The sequence below is a fragment of the Melospiza melodia genome, chromosome 2 (assembly GCF_035770615.1).
Source record: "Melospiza melodia melodia isolate bMelMel2 chromosome 2, bMelMel2.pri, whole genome shotgun sequence".
NCBI classification, from domain to species: domain Eukaryota; kingdom Metazoa; phylum Chordata; class Aves; order Passeriformes; family Passerellidae; genus Melospiza; species Melospiza melodia.
In genome coordinates this window covers 121,143,499-121,160,070 of record NC_086195.1, presented here as the reverse complement: position 1 = coordinate 121,160,070, position 16,572 = coordinate 121,143,499, and the positions used below count along the sequence as shown (strand labels likewise).

The 16,572-nt window shown below is 42.9% G+C and overlaps 1 long non-coding RNA gene across 1 annotated transcript in view; it reads right to left on the bottom strand.

Annotated features, from left to right (window-relative positions):
* LOC134414748 (uncharacterized) overlaps window positions 1–16,572 on the bottom strand; it is a 37,199-nt gene that overhangs the window by 19,347 nt on the left and 1,280 nt on the right. The gene's annotated exons all lie outside the window — the stretch shown is intronic.

The window sequence follows — 16,572 nt, the reverse complement described above, 5'->3', positions numbered from 1 at the left end:
CAATGGACTGTAATCATCACAAGCTGAAGCACATAAATGGAGAGCTTTGGTGCTGATGGTGGAGAATGGATTTCAGGAAGTGACTATGACTCATGATGGGCTGACACATGGCATTGCTGCTCCTGATCACTGCCAGGAGGCTGCTGCAGGGACAGGAGAACAGGCCAGGAATGGTCTGCCCAGGCACTGGGAGATCACTTCCCCAGGCACTGCCTGCAGCAGCTGAGGAGCTGATGAACCACATGCAGAGGGACAGCTCCCCATAGCTGTGATTCCAAGCCCACCAAGGCTCAAATTGAGCCCACTGCTATCTCCCCACCAGTGCTGGTTCAGTCCTACACACCAGACACAGGTTCATTGACTTCTTCCAGTTAATGGAGCTCCTTTTTTTAGCACTGCTCCTTCCTCTGAACACCTCAGCACTTGGCTCGTAATCCTGTAAAATATTCAGAATATGCAGAATTTTACCTCCTGACTTGTTCCTCTTAAACTTCCTCTTGCCGTGTAATTCAAGGTCAGGAAAGAAATTAGGCACCCCTGAGCTAAAGACCTGGAGGACCCATTACAATGATGTAGTCTTACTTCCCAGGAAAACACAGGCCATAACATTTCATCAAGGGATTTCTTTATGAAAGGCTAATAACTTGATGAAGAGAAGCCTAACCTTTTATTAAGCACCCAGTCTTAATTTAAAGACACAGAGCAATGAAGAATTTACTGCAGCTCTTCAGCTCTTAAAATTCTGCCCCAGTGTTTCACTTTGAATGGTATCAAAGTCGTAACTGCAAAGTCATAGAAAAAAAACAAAACAAAAACAAACAAACAAAAAAAATTCAAAACTTGAAGATGAAATATGTGTTCTGAAAGGGGAAAAACAAGGGGAAACATAGAATTTAGGGGAGTTTCTGTTTGCAATTTGAGGAATGTATGCATAGACAGTAGTATTTGCTATTCTGAAATAAATTAGTCTGTGATCTTGTTCACTGAACATGCAAGCCCACAAGAAAAAACACAAAAGGAAACATTGCAATAAATCCAGCTGAAATGCAGGCCCTGTTATCATACATTCACATTTGCATCAAGCTCACATTCACAATAACATGATTCTTAAATTTCCTTTAATTTAAAAATAGGAACCAGCAGCACATCTCAACGTCCCTTAAAATGAAAGCCAGGCCACTCAACTGCCTGGATAGGGATTATTAGCTCGAAATCTCCCATCCTATAAGGAATTATAAATCAGTAGAGATGTACTGTTACAGTGTCTCCCAGGACCATTTATGCAACTCCTGTCAAGTGTGAATTTGAACTGATTTGATATTCTGTAGTCATTTTTCAAACACCAGTGTTACAAATCAGCTCTAAGAAGCTAAGGTTACATATGTCAAGAACTGTGACTTGAGAGCACATATGCCTACTTGCAGTTTAAAATAATGGGGAACACAGTCCTATAGATACAGATCTTTCTTTTCCTTTTCTTTTTTTCCTGCTCCCTAGAAAAAAAATGTATTAGCCACACAGTGCTATGGATTGCTCTTTATTTACAAATCCTTGCAGGTAAGCAGAATGAACACTAAGCACAAGGAGTACATCCATTTTGGAAAGCCAGTATGGGAAGCATACCCATCTTTAAAAGACCTCCCTGAGAGATATTCCCCAGCCTTCTCACTGCTGTCATGCTTCTCAAAAAGGACTAAAACCAAGCTTTTGCAGCCATGTTCACTTAATGCTTTAAGCATTGTTAGCAGACACATCGTTTCAGGTGCCTGGGATCTGGATGACTTGGATGCGCCTTCACTTGAGGGAAGAGCTCCTGAATCCAGGCAGACAGCAGTGCCTAAGCAGGGCAATAATCTCCAGTCCCTTCTACATTATCAGTACCTGATGCAGAGCCCCAGACAAGACCTTCCATCCAGCTGGGTTGAGAAAAGTACATTCCTACAGGTGTTCCTCAGGATAACAAACAAACCTCTTAGGAAAAGAGTGAACCAGGCCATAGTTCCAGGTTGGGGGTTTTGGGTTTTTGTTATGGGGTTTTCTTTGCAGGCAATACAGCAGGAGTTTTGTTACAAACTGAAAGCAAGCCTTAACATAAACAAGCCCTCTCTCAGGATGAGACCCTGCTCCGAGCTGCCCATTGGGATCAAGTACTTATTTGTAATATTGGTGTTTGAAAAATGAGCACAGAAAATCAAATCAGCAGAAACTCTCACTCCCAACACCAGCCACAGTGCACCCTCTGCCAAGGGCCTGGGACCTGTAACACCACACCAAGTGTGATCCATCCTGATGTCATTCTTGCACATCGAACACTAGCAGCAGCTAGTAGGAAAAAATTAACTAGGGTCAATGGTCCTTTAATGTGATTAATAGAGTATTACTTAGTGGCATTCTAAACTCACTGATGAAGCAGGAAAAAAAATAAAAGAGGAAGCTAAGAGTGATAAAAGTTCATTGAACTTCAAGGATACAAAATATAAACAAGGTGTCTGCTTCTGCAAGTGAAGACAACCTGGTCAGTCTGGATTCAGTGAATTGTTTTTATAGCTCTCTCCATGATGCTGAATGGACTAAAAGATTAAAAACAGGTTTAGATGAGGCAGACATAACTTGTTCTTGTTTCATCAGAACATAAATTTTGACTGGGGAAGGATTTAAATATCTAAGCTCAGGTCTCTAACTAGCTTGAGCTAATAGTTTCTAATCAAAACAAGGTATTCTTTGCTGTGTATGAAGTTATTTGAGTTAAAATATGGCAAGAGTGGAGGATTTAAGCTGAAATGCTCTAAATGAGGTATACACGGCAATTTTTTCTGTACTGGCTGCTTTATACCAGGCTCACAAAAATCATCATCATCATCCAGAGAAAACCAAAAGAAGAGGATAAAGCTGTCCTGTCTGTTTCCAAGCATAAGACAGGGGTAAATTGATACCCACTTCACATGCTTTCATAAAGCTCCTGTAAAAGCACGAATAGGTGCTTTGAGATGATAGAAGGCAGTTGGAATGCTGAAAGCAATCCAAAATTCTCTTTTGATTATAGATTTATAATGCATGCTTTCTGAAAATTTTACACTAAAGAAACAGAAGTGACCCAACTGGGTCTGCTTCTTCAGTTCAGCTGTTCTATTCATCTTTCATTTGCCTTACCGGTGCCAATTTAAAACATGTGGGTCAGGCACAACTGGCTCATAATGAAGAAATGACATTTGGATTACATTGCATTTATGTAAGTATTATTAAATACTCTCATAATTATTTAAGAAGAAGACTGCACTAACCGGTGTCTTCCTAATTTTAAGTAGTGTTGCAAAGTTTCTACCATCTTAGTTGTCCTCTCTAAAATAACCTGGACAGATTCTAATTCCACTACAGCTCCATTTTGAGCAAGATAGCAGAAACAAAAACTTTGGATTTCAGCACAAAGTATCCCAACCTCAGCACTGAACCCCCTCAGCAGCATTTTCCCAGATAATATTCTTCAGATTACTTCTGAACATCATTCAATTTCCAATTCACTCACAACTTCCTACCTGTGAAAACTATTCATTTCCAAAATTACGTATTAATATGAAAGACACCTTGGTTTATCTAGCTAACACAACAAAATAGCACTGTAGTATGAAGTAGGCTCAAAAAATAAGAAACACTTGAAAGTCAATTTATTTATTTTTTTTTGCTTCCAGACTGTGTGGAGCTTTAGTTGTAGAAGACAGAACGGTGCAAACAGGGCCCCCACACAAAAACCATGGCCCACAAGAGCTGCACAGGAGAGGCACCTTCAACTCCAGAACTCTGAGAGAGCTTTCTGCACTGTCATAACAGGACAGGAAGATCATCTATTTAACTGAGATGCAATTTAGTGCCTGGCACCCCTGAGAGCCCTGGAGGTCACTGTCTAATGCTGCATGAATCATCTGTGACTTTCCGAGGCGCAATTCCCACAAGCAAGAAAGCACAGCCAGAAAATGAGTGCCTCAATACCAGAGCATTTAGCACACAAAGTGAAACATGTGTAAGGTGAAGTAGTTGTGGTTCTTTTGACGTGGAAGACACAAATTGGCTTTGATAGATCTACAACTCCATGTACCAACCTGGGCTGAGTGGGCTGGAAGGGATACACCTCCTGCTAAATATCAAGGGGAGCTCCACCTTCACTGTGCTGCTCGTGCTTTCAGATCCAGGTACATCTTCCAGGCATAGCATGGAATTCCAGATAACCCTGCCTTACTACCCTTCACTGCATCTGGGACATATTACCAGAAAATTAGACTTTTAGAATGTTCTGAATGACTACAAAGAGGTAATAATAGGATATCTTTAGATTGGCATGGAAAAGCTCTTACTGTGAAGACAGCATGGACAGTGTGGGCAATGCATGTCAAATCTACTAATTTATGAAAAGGAAGTCATAAATAGCTTAAGGATGGCATAAAACCAGACATATAGCAAAAGGAAGTATTGAAAAGGCTTTTTCAATTAAGGGTAAGACCTTTCTTCTTGAAGTGGTAGAAAAAAGGGTCTAGGAAGGGGAGATAAGGTCAGGTTATCAGATAATGCAGACTTCCTGGGTGGCAAGATATCTGCCAAATGAAATGGGACAGCATGAATATTGGAGATGCCAGACAGGAGCTAGTTACAGTAATTAAGGTCTGAGGTGCTGAGCTCAGCACCAAATGCCTAAAAACCAGTACAGACAGCTCAACCAAGACATCTGACCAGGGTACAGCTGAAACCCACACAGCTAACAAGATATTCACCTACTCGGTCAGCACTGAATTCTCCTCTGGCATACTGTCCATGCCCCTCCCCAAGCAGAGAAGATCCTGCAGAGACAAATGGAGAATGAGAATGAGCGAGTTGGGGGTCAGAGGGTGTAAAGGTTGAGGCAGAGACTATCACCAGAAGAGATTGAAAGGAATGAGATTTGTTTATCTCAGAAAAGAGGCAGATAGAAGGCACACAGTAAGATAAAATACCAAATACTCTAGAGAAGAAATATCTGACATTTTTCTCTAACTTGCTGCATAACACAAGAATAAAGGATCATTCAATGAAATGAAGACCTCATGCATTCAAAGCTGATCAAATGAAAGTCTCTTTCACATAATGTGTAATTGGACAGTGGAAGATATCACCACAGGAAGCACTGAGGTCAAGAACTGTGCAGGATTCAAAGAAGGATTGGATGGCTATACGGATCACGGGAATATCCAGGCAGAACAATTATGCTAAACTTTGGAAAAAGTAAAAAGACAGGCTTTCAGAATTTAAGCCAGTACCTGACTACAGGAGAATTAAAATAAGGTTTCTATAAGGGCAGATTATCCCACATCTTTCTTGGAGGTCCTTCTGTCCTTGCAAGAAGTTGATGCTGTTCTCTTTAGGCCAGAACATCAGTCTGCATGAACTACATGATTTCTGTTTTCCCACTTCCACATAAGCTTTAGAGGCACTGAATAGCTTTGTGTAGCTGCAATAAAGTCAGCAAATTCAAACTCTTCTTTTTTCACTAGTGATACAGCCATGGCACCCCCTGCAGTTAATCAGCACAAGGTGTTTTTATCTCAATTTCCTTTTTCATAGTGTGGCTACAACTGTGGAGATGCAGCCTTGCAGACATGGAGCGACAGCATTCGCTACCTCCCTCACCTCACCCCAGAGACAAGCTCAGTCTTGTCAGCTCCTTTTCACTGTCTTGCATTCCCTCTTACAGAGGGGGCAAAACTTGATCAGGACCTGAGCTTAATCCAGTAGCAAGCTCTCTGTTGGGAGGTTTGTGCAAATGAACCTCTAATTTCCTGACAATATACCCTGAATACTGTCTTCTCTGGCCATTGTGCTAAATGGAAGAGCCCAGGCCTCCTATCAATGTCCATGCAGTTAATCAGTGTGCTCTAAACCATGTCTACCAGCTTCAGGACCTCAGGGCTCAGCAGGATATACAGGCTCCATCCAACTCCTGCAGCAGTGGCAGCAGTTCTGTATTTACACCACACATACAGCAGTTCTGTATTACACAGCACAAGTCAGTAAATTTACTTCCAGTGCCTCTCTAATCCCTGCCCAACCAGGCACTATTTTTCTAAGCATAGACAGTTTCCTATGCTATCCTGTAGTTTCCCAGACAGGCATGGGCACCTGAAACCTATTTAACTGCAGTTTTAGTGCTTACATACCCTTTTGCAGGTATTCCTGTTTCCAGTTTTTCCCTCCTTCCCTAGCCTGGTAAACTACCTGTTGACCTCAAATTCAGCCTGTTGCTGTCCCAGCTTTTCACAAGCAGTACAACAATCTCCCAGCTTTTCACAAGCCCAACAATCTCTATCTTAACTAGACCTGAAGGAAGACAGGGCAACATTTACCTTCCTCCTACCCTTTTCTCCTCTTTGAATGTGGTTTGGGGGAACCCACATTCAGTATGGCTTGTGTGCAAAGGTTGTTCACTCTATTAGCGGGCAGATAGGTACAGCTTAGGAATCTGCACAAACAGAATCCAAATAAAAACAAACCCTGAGGCCCTGAGGAGAGATTCTTCCCTTAAATGATTTTTCTACTTTTATCTGTGTCTTTATTTGTCCTCCTGCTTGTTCCACAGGACACCTCCATGTACTGCAATTGTGCATCATTCACTTGACTGAGTTATGTGCTCCTGAAGCTGTATTTCACCATAGCCAGCTCAACGGAGTCAGAAGGTAGCTGTCCTTTTCTTGTGCAGCAGTTTGTGAAGCTTTTGCTCTCTGCTCAGTACCACTTTCTTAATTTTTACAATCTTGTATTACTACAACTATTTTCTGGTATCTGTACTGATCATTACTGTAATTTTAAAATCTCTTTAAGGTCTCTTTGACCCCTCAGAATGAGCCTCTTAACTTTGCCTCAGAACTGAAATCATTGAAACCATTAAGGGTTTAGTTGCTTTATAATGCACCTTTCTCCAAACATAACCTTCCTGAGACAGTGACCCATGCTCCAGGCAGTAGTCTGGGGCCTAATAACCATTTTCCAGGGGACTGTATTGCCTCTTTGGTGGTGCATTATAGCTCACTGTTCCATCGGTCTAGTGTCTTGTTTGCCTTTTTTATTGCAGCTGTGCACTGAAGTGACGTTTCCTATGTGCTTTTTTTCCACAGTAACCCCTTTCTCCCTCTGATCAGTGTTGAATGTAACACCCACTCCCTACATTTGCTCTTTGTTCCCAGACTAATTACTTTTCATTTTCTACACCAAGCAGCATTTGCCATCTGCTGGCTCATCAACTAAATGATCCAAATCCCTTTTGAATCCGCTTGCATTGTTCCTTATCGCTTCTCTGTGCTTCCAGTTTTACCATCCAGCCAGTGGAGATTCCTTGTACACAGTGCTCAGCTGAGGCACAGTAGCAGAGAAATGGGAAACCACATGATCTTCTCACACCTAGGGCAGAGCATCCTGCCTGCATTTGCCACTTGCTGCATTCATATAGAAAAGAAGGGTTCCCTTTGGAAAAAATAAGGCTCACATGTGCTTCAGCCTGCTTGAGATAAAGGATGGCTTTAAGCCCAGGCCCTGTGCTGGAGGACAGTGCAAGGCAGTCTCTTACACCAGGGATCCCAAGACAGGATGCAGCTTTCAGAGACCTCATCTGGTGTCCCCACACCAAGATACAGCAGGTACTCCACTGCTCACCTCACAGCTCCCATAATGTGTCCTGAAAGAAGAGGCATATCTCCTCACACCTTGTCCTGTTTGTGTGTGCACATCTGCACAGGGGGAAAGGGGAAAAGGAAAGATGAACATGGAAACAAGATGAGATTTCACTCATACAGAAACCGGCCCCATCACAGCCCTACAGGCAAAAGTATTGTTTTCCTCTCAGCCCATCAGGGCAATTTCTGAAAATCCAGCAGAAAGGCCTGATTGTGGGCAACCCAATTGTGACTTTATGGTACCTTAAGGGAGAATACAAAAAGATAGACAGAGACTGTTCGCAGGGGCAGGTAGTGACAGAACAAGGGGGAATGACTTCAAAGTGAAAGACAGTAGGTTTAGATCAAATACTAGGAATAAATTCTTTACTGGGAGGGTGGTGAGGCATTGGGACAGGTTGTCCAGAGAAGCTGTAGATGTCCCATTCCTGGAAGCCCTCAAGACCAGTTAGATGAGGGGCTGGATAACCTGGTCTAGTGGAAGATGTTCCTCCCTATGGCAAGGGGGGTTGGCACTAGATGATCTTTAAGGTCCCTTTCAACCCAGGCCATTCTATGATGAATTTATGAACTTGTTCTGAAATACCTCAGGAAATGTCCAGTGTGTGGAAGGCCAGATGTATGTGTAAGAATCAGGGGTCAGCTGGGGACATCCACTTTTTTCCAGGCTCTGAGAACCAGAATAGTGCAGGCTAAGCACTGATGCTTTTAAAACAGGGTTTATGGGCAGGCTTACACTGTGCTGAAGCATGTGCCACACAGCATTCTCTTGGAAACTCTTTCCTGTCTCAGCAACAGGAAAGCCTGACTTGCTGGTCTGTTGCCTTTGCCTTATTTTGTTTGTCATTTAAGGAAAAAAATGTCTTGGATCACCCAGAGTGATCCAAGAGCAATGTTCAGGATTATTTTTTGGTCTTCCCTTGAAAGCATTGCACACACTTTATGCATTAGCAGTTGCCTACCCAAACTACATTCAGGTAAGAGAATTAGACAATCTGTGCACTGCTTGCAAGTTTTCTAGTAATTTATGTGGAAAATGACCACAGAATGGTTCATTCAGAAAGTCACCATTTTTAGGGTCCACGTGTAAAATGATCTATTTTTTTCTTTACAGTTCATTGATTTTCTGAATCCCAAGTTCAGAAAGACTGAGCTTGATTTCAAACATTTGCTGCTCCCATTTATAGTGTTTTTACATGGTGATTTGAGTTAGGACTGCAAAACATAGATAAATCTTTAATAAGCTATGAACGTCACAGGAAATAATTTGTGCCATGCCTTTCTTGGGCAGGCAATCAGCATAACCAGCCAAACTAACTTGTCCTTGCTTGTGATTGGAGACACAACTTTTTATCTCAAATTTTTCATGTTTAAAATCAGCTGCAGTTCTAGATGCTTGGCATTTCTGAAAACAATTTTTTACTCTAATTGAGCATGGAAAAATTAGCATTTACTCCTTACTACACTCACATCCTCTGCTCTGCTACAACAGTGCAGTAGGAAAAGGGAGTTTTGCTAATTCATGGCATTCTTTATTAATATGTAAATCAGAGGAATTCATCACAGTCATGAGTGGTAAGATTTTTCATAGTTTTCCTTTTAGTCTCAGGTCTCTAATAAAAGAATGAAGCTCCAAGCTGAATTTCACTTTGTCTGAGATTTTCACATGAGTCTGAAGAGTTAGCATTCTGAGAGAACAGTGACAGCCAATATTCAGCATTTTTAAACAGCAAAACTGCTGCAAGCTGGTTTAGACCTGTCTCTGTACATCACAGCTGTATCATTTGTGCAGCACACAGCCTCACAGAACTGCCTGGAATTCAGGATTGTGATTGGACCATGCATCTCTAGGATTATTCAATTCACTGGAACTTCTCAAAACCTTCTCTACCATAACATTTGGACCCCACCCAGAACCTCAGTCTTGGTTTCCCTTCTGGGAAATTTGCATACAATGAAAATACGACAGGAATCTTGCAAAAAGGGAAGGATTCCAATGTTCCTCAATGACAGTATGATTTGCTCCATATCATAATATGAAGCAATTGAAATTCTCTCCAAAACCACTGCAGAGGCCTCTGTCTATATGCAAACCAACCAAACAAAAAAACCCAAACCTGTACTGACCAGTCTCCTCCTCCGGCTCACAAACATCCTCGGGATATTTTTGTACCTTTAGCCTCAGCTCAGATGTTTTTCCTTTTCTACTACTTTCTACTACTAGCATGGTCATAACACTCATGCCACTTCATCCTTGCTGACATGCTGTCTTCTTTTTACCCATTCTACTATCCACATTCTACTTGTTTATCCCTTCTTTAGTGTTGTGGCAATTCTGACTCTCTGGGACTCCACACTGGGCTGAGAGCCAGCACAGGCCTGATCCATTCAAGGGACTGTTTTCTCACGAGCTGTCAGTTTCCCTGTACCTCAGAACAGCCAAAGGATAAAGTGTTAAGAAGACTGTGATGCATGGCAGAGAAGTGAGAAGAATATGAAAGACTGACTTTTGTGACTAACATTCATCTTAGCTAATATCAAACACTCCAAAGCCCATTTACATATGAGCTAGTCACCCTAGAGTCCGCATAGTCAGGTACATTCAAGGCTTGCTCAGCTGTGGGTATCTGCATTAGGAGAAATTAACTCAATCCTTCACTTCTGGTTCAAATTGCACCTTCTGTATCAGCATTCACTAAATCCACTACATCCACTCTGCTGATGTCAACTGTTTTTCAATACTTACATTCTTAAAAATAACACAAGCTGTAACATGAAGAAAAGTATGCCAGAGTACAGTTCTGTCTTCCAAAGTACCTCAGGATCCTTTCTGTCTGTTAACTGCACATAGCATTAGAATCTGTAACTTGTTTGGTATTCCCTGTTATTCAGGAACCCTGAGAGACAGAACAAATGCACTGACTAATTTCTACCATGGCGAAGCTGAGCTCTCCTACGGCTTTAGAGAGAAAGAACCCCAGCAATAATTCATTGCCCTCTCTGCAGAGAGAAGAGAATGTGTAAGCCTGATTGAATGCTGTCAATGGCATCCATTAAATCTCTCATTACAATACTCACAAAAAAAGTCTTGGTGGGAAGTAAAATATATGGACTTCCATATAACTGAGATCTCAAACAATTCTGAGGAGAAGGAAAACACTGTCTCCAAGCAGAAAAAGGGAAAAGAACTGGAGGTAACTGGCCTCAAAAGAGAAAAATCCTTCCCCTTCCTTAACACAAACTGCCTAGAGTTCACAGAGAAAGAGATTTCAGAGAGTAAGAACCCTCCTCCTATGCAACTTGTAAACAGGCCAGCAAGGGGCCTTGCAAAGTCCTGCAGTCAGCAGGGAATCCATCTGCTGGGTCACTGTCAAGAGAGATCCATGTCTGAATATGGAGAAAGAGGTGAGAGACACAGCTTTAGGCTTCTTTATGTCATTGTGATCCAATATGCCTACCCAGGGTTTTGTTGTTGGTTTGAGGTTTCTCCCAGTTGCCTAACAGTGATTTTGTTGTTTTGAATAGACTGTCCTGTGTTGTAGCAAGCAACTGCTTTAGGCAGAACCCTGTAACAATGTCTGTGTCCAAGCTCAGCTGGGAACAATCAAGAAACTGTAAGAATCACGGCAAACAAGATCAAGGTCTCCACTTCAACTTCTCTTTAAAATAGAGGCAAAACTTGGAATCAGTGAGTATTAGCCTAGGAAGACTACAAAAATAAAAGGTAAATGGAATAAAGGCAGACATTATATATATATAGGCACAGTATACTCTTACTTAATATCTTTGAGTATTGAGCCACACTTTCAGATTCATTAAAAATGAGGCTGCAGGTGGCAATCCAATAATGTATTTTTGCCCTTCACACAAGGAATTTTGCATGGAGGGAACTGCTGAAATGGAGATACCAGAGCACTATTGAGATGATGCAGAAATCTTTGCAGATGTACAATTTTCATCTAAAATAAATTCTACTGCAGTGTCCTAAACTGCTTCAGCACAAAATTAACCAAAATAAAACTTATTTTTATGTATTCTTCCCAGTTGCAAAGGCAGATACAGCACTGATGTATGACTGGGGGAGGATTCTTCACCATCCAGCTGTGCCCACAGGATCTGCACCAGCAAAGAATGTTGCACTCACCAATGGTAAAGAGCAAGAGGAAGACACAACCAAGATGTCTTTAGACTCTTCAGTAAATCAACACTTTGTGTAAAATAGGCCTGATGCATTGCTCCATTCTGGACATTAGTGCACCTCTCCAAAATGACTACTGGGGGGGTAAAGTAGGTTCATGAAATAAAGCCACATGCCAGCATGTTCTACTCTTCTTAGCTGGGCAGTGCATGAAATAAATATATATTGGTAACACCTTTCCCTTCAAGCACTGGTGCTGTGATCTGCAGTAGTAACTCTACAACCATATTGCTCCATCATTAGCAAAATGCCTGAAGCTAAGGTTGGCTCTGATTCTTTCCAACAGCCTTTCCAGGTTTGTTTGTTTTTCATAATTGCTTCACTTCCCATAATTTTTCACCTAGGTCTTTATTCTTGCCTTGACAATGCCTTCTGCGCAAAGAGCCTCAAAGCCACTTCCCCTAATGCCAGGCCCAAATGGAGACTGCTGCTCTCTGCAAGGTTTGATTTTATGTTATTTTATCCTTTCAGGACTGTTCTTAGTGACATACTGAGAAAAAATTTTAAAGGGGGGGGGGCGGTGCAGATTTTTGCAAGTGTAGATTATCCTAGAGGTTTAGCAGGTTTTTGTTGTTTGGGGTTTTTTTTCTGTTATGTTTAAAAATCATACCAGAGAAACAGGGATTTCTATCCCTGGCTAGAAATCTTCCTTAGGTTCTTTCACTCTTGAAAGAGCGAGAGCAGCTCTGCTTAGTAGAACTAATTAATCATAATTGTAATAAAACATTTATTCCACTTCAAAATATCTCACTGCATTGTGGTTTAGGAGCTAATAGGCATCATGATTAAAAAGTAGGTGTAGGCAGTGATATGTAATAATGCTACAACCAAACGCTGCAGATGAGATTTTACAACAGCCCTTTCACTGGTTAGCATGAAACAATAGTGCTCGGTCAGGAAACTACTGCAATAATCCTGCAGCTTTTACATGTCAATATTTAGGGCATTACTACAGCAGCCTGTGTTACTACAGCATTGCAGGAGTTGTGAAATGCGTCTCTGTCGTTCATAAATTGCCTCGGCCCTGCGAGAGACGTGCGAAACTACAGACGGGCAGGCTTCCCCTCCCTCCGGCTCCGCGCCCGGCTCCTGAGGGGCGGGAGGGCGGCGGGGCTGTCAGGGGGGCTGTCCGGAGAGCGGCGGGGCTGCCGGCTGGGGCTGTCCGGAGAGCCGCTCCTGAGGGCCGGGAGGGCGGCCCGAGGGGCGGGAGGACGGCGGGGCTGTCAGGGGGGCTCTCCGGAGAGCGGCTCCTGAGGGGCGGGAGACGGCAGGGCTGCTAGCGGGGCGGCCCGGAGGGCGGCCTGAGGGCAGAGGGCGCGGGCCGTGCCCGCAATGCAGCACCGCCTCTCCGGGCGCCGCCCCGGGCGCACAGCAGCCGTGTCCCCCGCCGCGCTGCCGCCGGGACGCGACTGCCCGGGGCTGTGCTGGCCGTGCCGGTCCCGGATCCCGGCTGGCTGCCGCAGGGTTTCCGTGTGTAACACGTGTTTGTGCCGAGAACAGCGCCACAGCGACGGCCACGGCCTGAGCCACTCGCGGGCAGCCGGGCTTACTGTGCTGGGGATCGGAGACACCGCTATGGAACAGCCTTCTGTGCCTTGGGCGGAGACAAACACCTGAATAAACTACAAGGCTGAACCTGTTGGTATGAAAGGGTCCAGAGACAGAGATGGATTCAGTATCCCCTCTTCTCATCCCTCTCTGCCCGAATAAAAATCACGTCCGAATTTACAGCCGAGAACTAAACCTGAGTTTGAGTTGAACACACCCAGCATGAATTTGATGCAGGTGATCCTTCCAAGAGCTCCTGAGCCAGGAGAACTACAGAGTGAGAAGTAAGGACCTTTCTCCCATATGACAAGGAAAAAGTCCACTGCAGCTATTCTCAATTGTTTATTTGTCCGTCAGGACTGCTGCTTACAGCAGCTGCAGGCTGAGACTGCCATGGTAAAGCAGGGAGCAGCAATTGGCTGTCAGTTTCACCTCATGGACCCTCTCTGGAAATGGATGAAGGTGGCAAAGACACCTTCTACTATGCAATCAGCTTGGCTCTGGTAGAGCCAAGCAATTAGAAATTCTCTGCCCTTTAAACATAACTGCCTGCAGACCAGCAAGACAGCAGGCAATGGAACAGGCCAAGTTTTCTTCTTCCTCTGTGGAATGGCAGAAGATTGGTGCTCTGTTGGCCCTTGCATTGCTGTGTAATTGACAGGCCAACATCGCCCTGGGAAACACGTGAGACTAGAAAGAAAGCACAGAAATATCAGCATGGGGAAGGATCTTCCCTTGGTGGCTTTATGTGCCCTTTCTGACAATATGAGATGTTCAGGTCTGAAACCTTCAGGTGCCATGGCAGCCATAGTCACTGCTTGGTAACACCTCCTATATTAGCCTGCAAGTAGCATGACCCTGAACCTCTCTAGTTTCACCTGGAAACCTTTGTGCTGAAGGTACTGAAATTACATCAGACATACTTTCCATAAGTTGGAGCAGATTTTGACTCAGAAAATGAGATTTACAGGTAAGGGCTGCTCAACAACACCACCTCATTGAAATGCCCAGCTAAAACCTCAGTCCCACTGAACACCTAGTGCCTCTCTCCTCATCCTCAGATTGGATTCCAGACTCAAGGAAGACAGCAAGAATGCTTTTAGTGAAGTCAGCAGGCTTGAACCAGGCTTCATCCTGTAAATACTTACCAACACTAAGCAATAAACTCAGTTCCCAATCTGGCTACTATACCCTAAGATGTTTCTCTGTCAGTTCAGGAGCTCGCTGGTGAAGATGAGTTACACCATCAGGGTGTTAAAAGACAGAAGATAACTCACTACTGTTATTTTTTGGCCTTTTTCATAGACTTTCCTATTTTTATCCTTTTTTTAACATTAATTCTGTTTTCTGTTTCTTCCTAAACTTATATTGGCCTATTTTAACTAACTGTATCTATTCTTTGCTGAAAGTATAGAATGGCTGTTTCAGTTTTTTTCGCTGGTAACTCTTACCCCAGTTATATTTCACAAAACAAAATAGCTGTCTCCATATGCCTCTCTAAATAATTGTTGGTTACTCTTATAATTTGCTTATATGTCAGTTTCTATTTAAAAATAAAATACAATCATTGACTAACCATTTTAAAGCTGTTGTTGCTAACTTAAATTAATCCCTGTTCCACTTGTCTTTCTGCCTTTCTGCTCCACAACTGCCCCCTAGAGAAATAGCTCTGTAAGAAAAAAAATAATGCACATATCCAGCCATGCAATACTTTTAACAGTTAGTTTACTCTAGACTGGCAAGGACTGGGATTGGTAGAGGCATTTTCTGGCAAAACTGGAAAATGTTGGCCCAGTGAAATGGATATAATCTAGATAACATATATTTTCTGAACAGTATTTTTCAGAACTTTTTTTTTTTTTTTTTTTAGATAATGTAATTGCTGATAAAAATTAGAAAGCAGCCAGCCACAGTGTCTCCAAAATTTGACTTAAAGCTGGTCAAAACTCTAGTTAGTGCTTCCCTCTGGCAGGAAACACCCATATATGAAGTTTTATTAAAATATTGAGCAAAAGTCAGATATTTGGGGTTTTCTCATGAAGGTGCTAAGAGTTGAGCCATAAATTTTTCTCAAAGTGAAATGCAGCAACCAGTCTGGCTAAAATAGCTGATGCTCAGCTGAGAGACACCGACCTGAACTTGAGTTTTCCTTATCCTGCATGGATATCTTGAGCGAAAGGCTGGACATTCATTGAGTTTTTGATGTTATTACGCAAAGTAGAGGGAAAAAATTGAAATTGTAACATTTTTCACAGAACAAGACAACTGTGGCTGTGCAGATGGAGAAAAGAAGGTTCCCCATAAGCCCTTGTCTTGCAGTGACAGCTTCATCCCTGGAACTAAATCCCTCTGGGTCTGAGTCCATCTGACTGGCGTGGTTATAACCAAATTGGAGTTTTGCCTAGCATCAGTGGGGACTCCTAGCTGATCTGTTTATGTGGACACAATTGTAGGACTGGGGCTATTTGCTATTTATATAACAAATTCCATATACCAGAATCAGAAGAAGTCAATAGTAATTTTTATGTAAATTGCATAAAGTAGCACAATGTATAAGATTGGTGTTTCTCTCTTATTTCCCCTACATTCCCATACCACTATTACACCTGCTTTCCTATACAAGAATCTCCACATACCCTATGTTTTCCCCCAGATTTGGCCTTCCATTCTTCTCAGCCTCCCCATGGATACGCCTCAGAGTATCCCCAGTGTACTGAAAGGAGGTTGTAACCAGGTGGGGCTTCACTCTCTTCTCCCAGGCAACTCCTGACAGGGCAAGCTGTGCCAGGTTAGGTCTGGGTTGGACATCAGGGGGAATTTATTAATGAAAAGAGTTGTTAAATATTGGAACGGGCTGCACAGGGAGGTGGTGGACTCACCATCCCTGGAGGCGTTCAAGAAACAACTGGATGTGGCACAGTGCTATGGTTTAGTTGACAAGGTGGTAGCTGGCTGAAGGTTGGACTCGACAATCCTGGAAGTCTTTGCCAATCTAAAAGATTCTGTGCTTCTGCAGTTAAAAATGCAGAATCACATGGGAAGAGCCAGTGGAACAAGCAAGCCCTTCTCCTGTGGAAGAAAGTCCTTCTACAGCGAGGGTGGCGAGACCCGAACCTGGCTCAGCTCCAGTTCATCCAG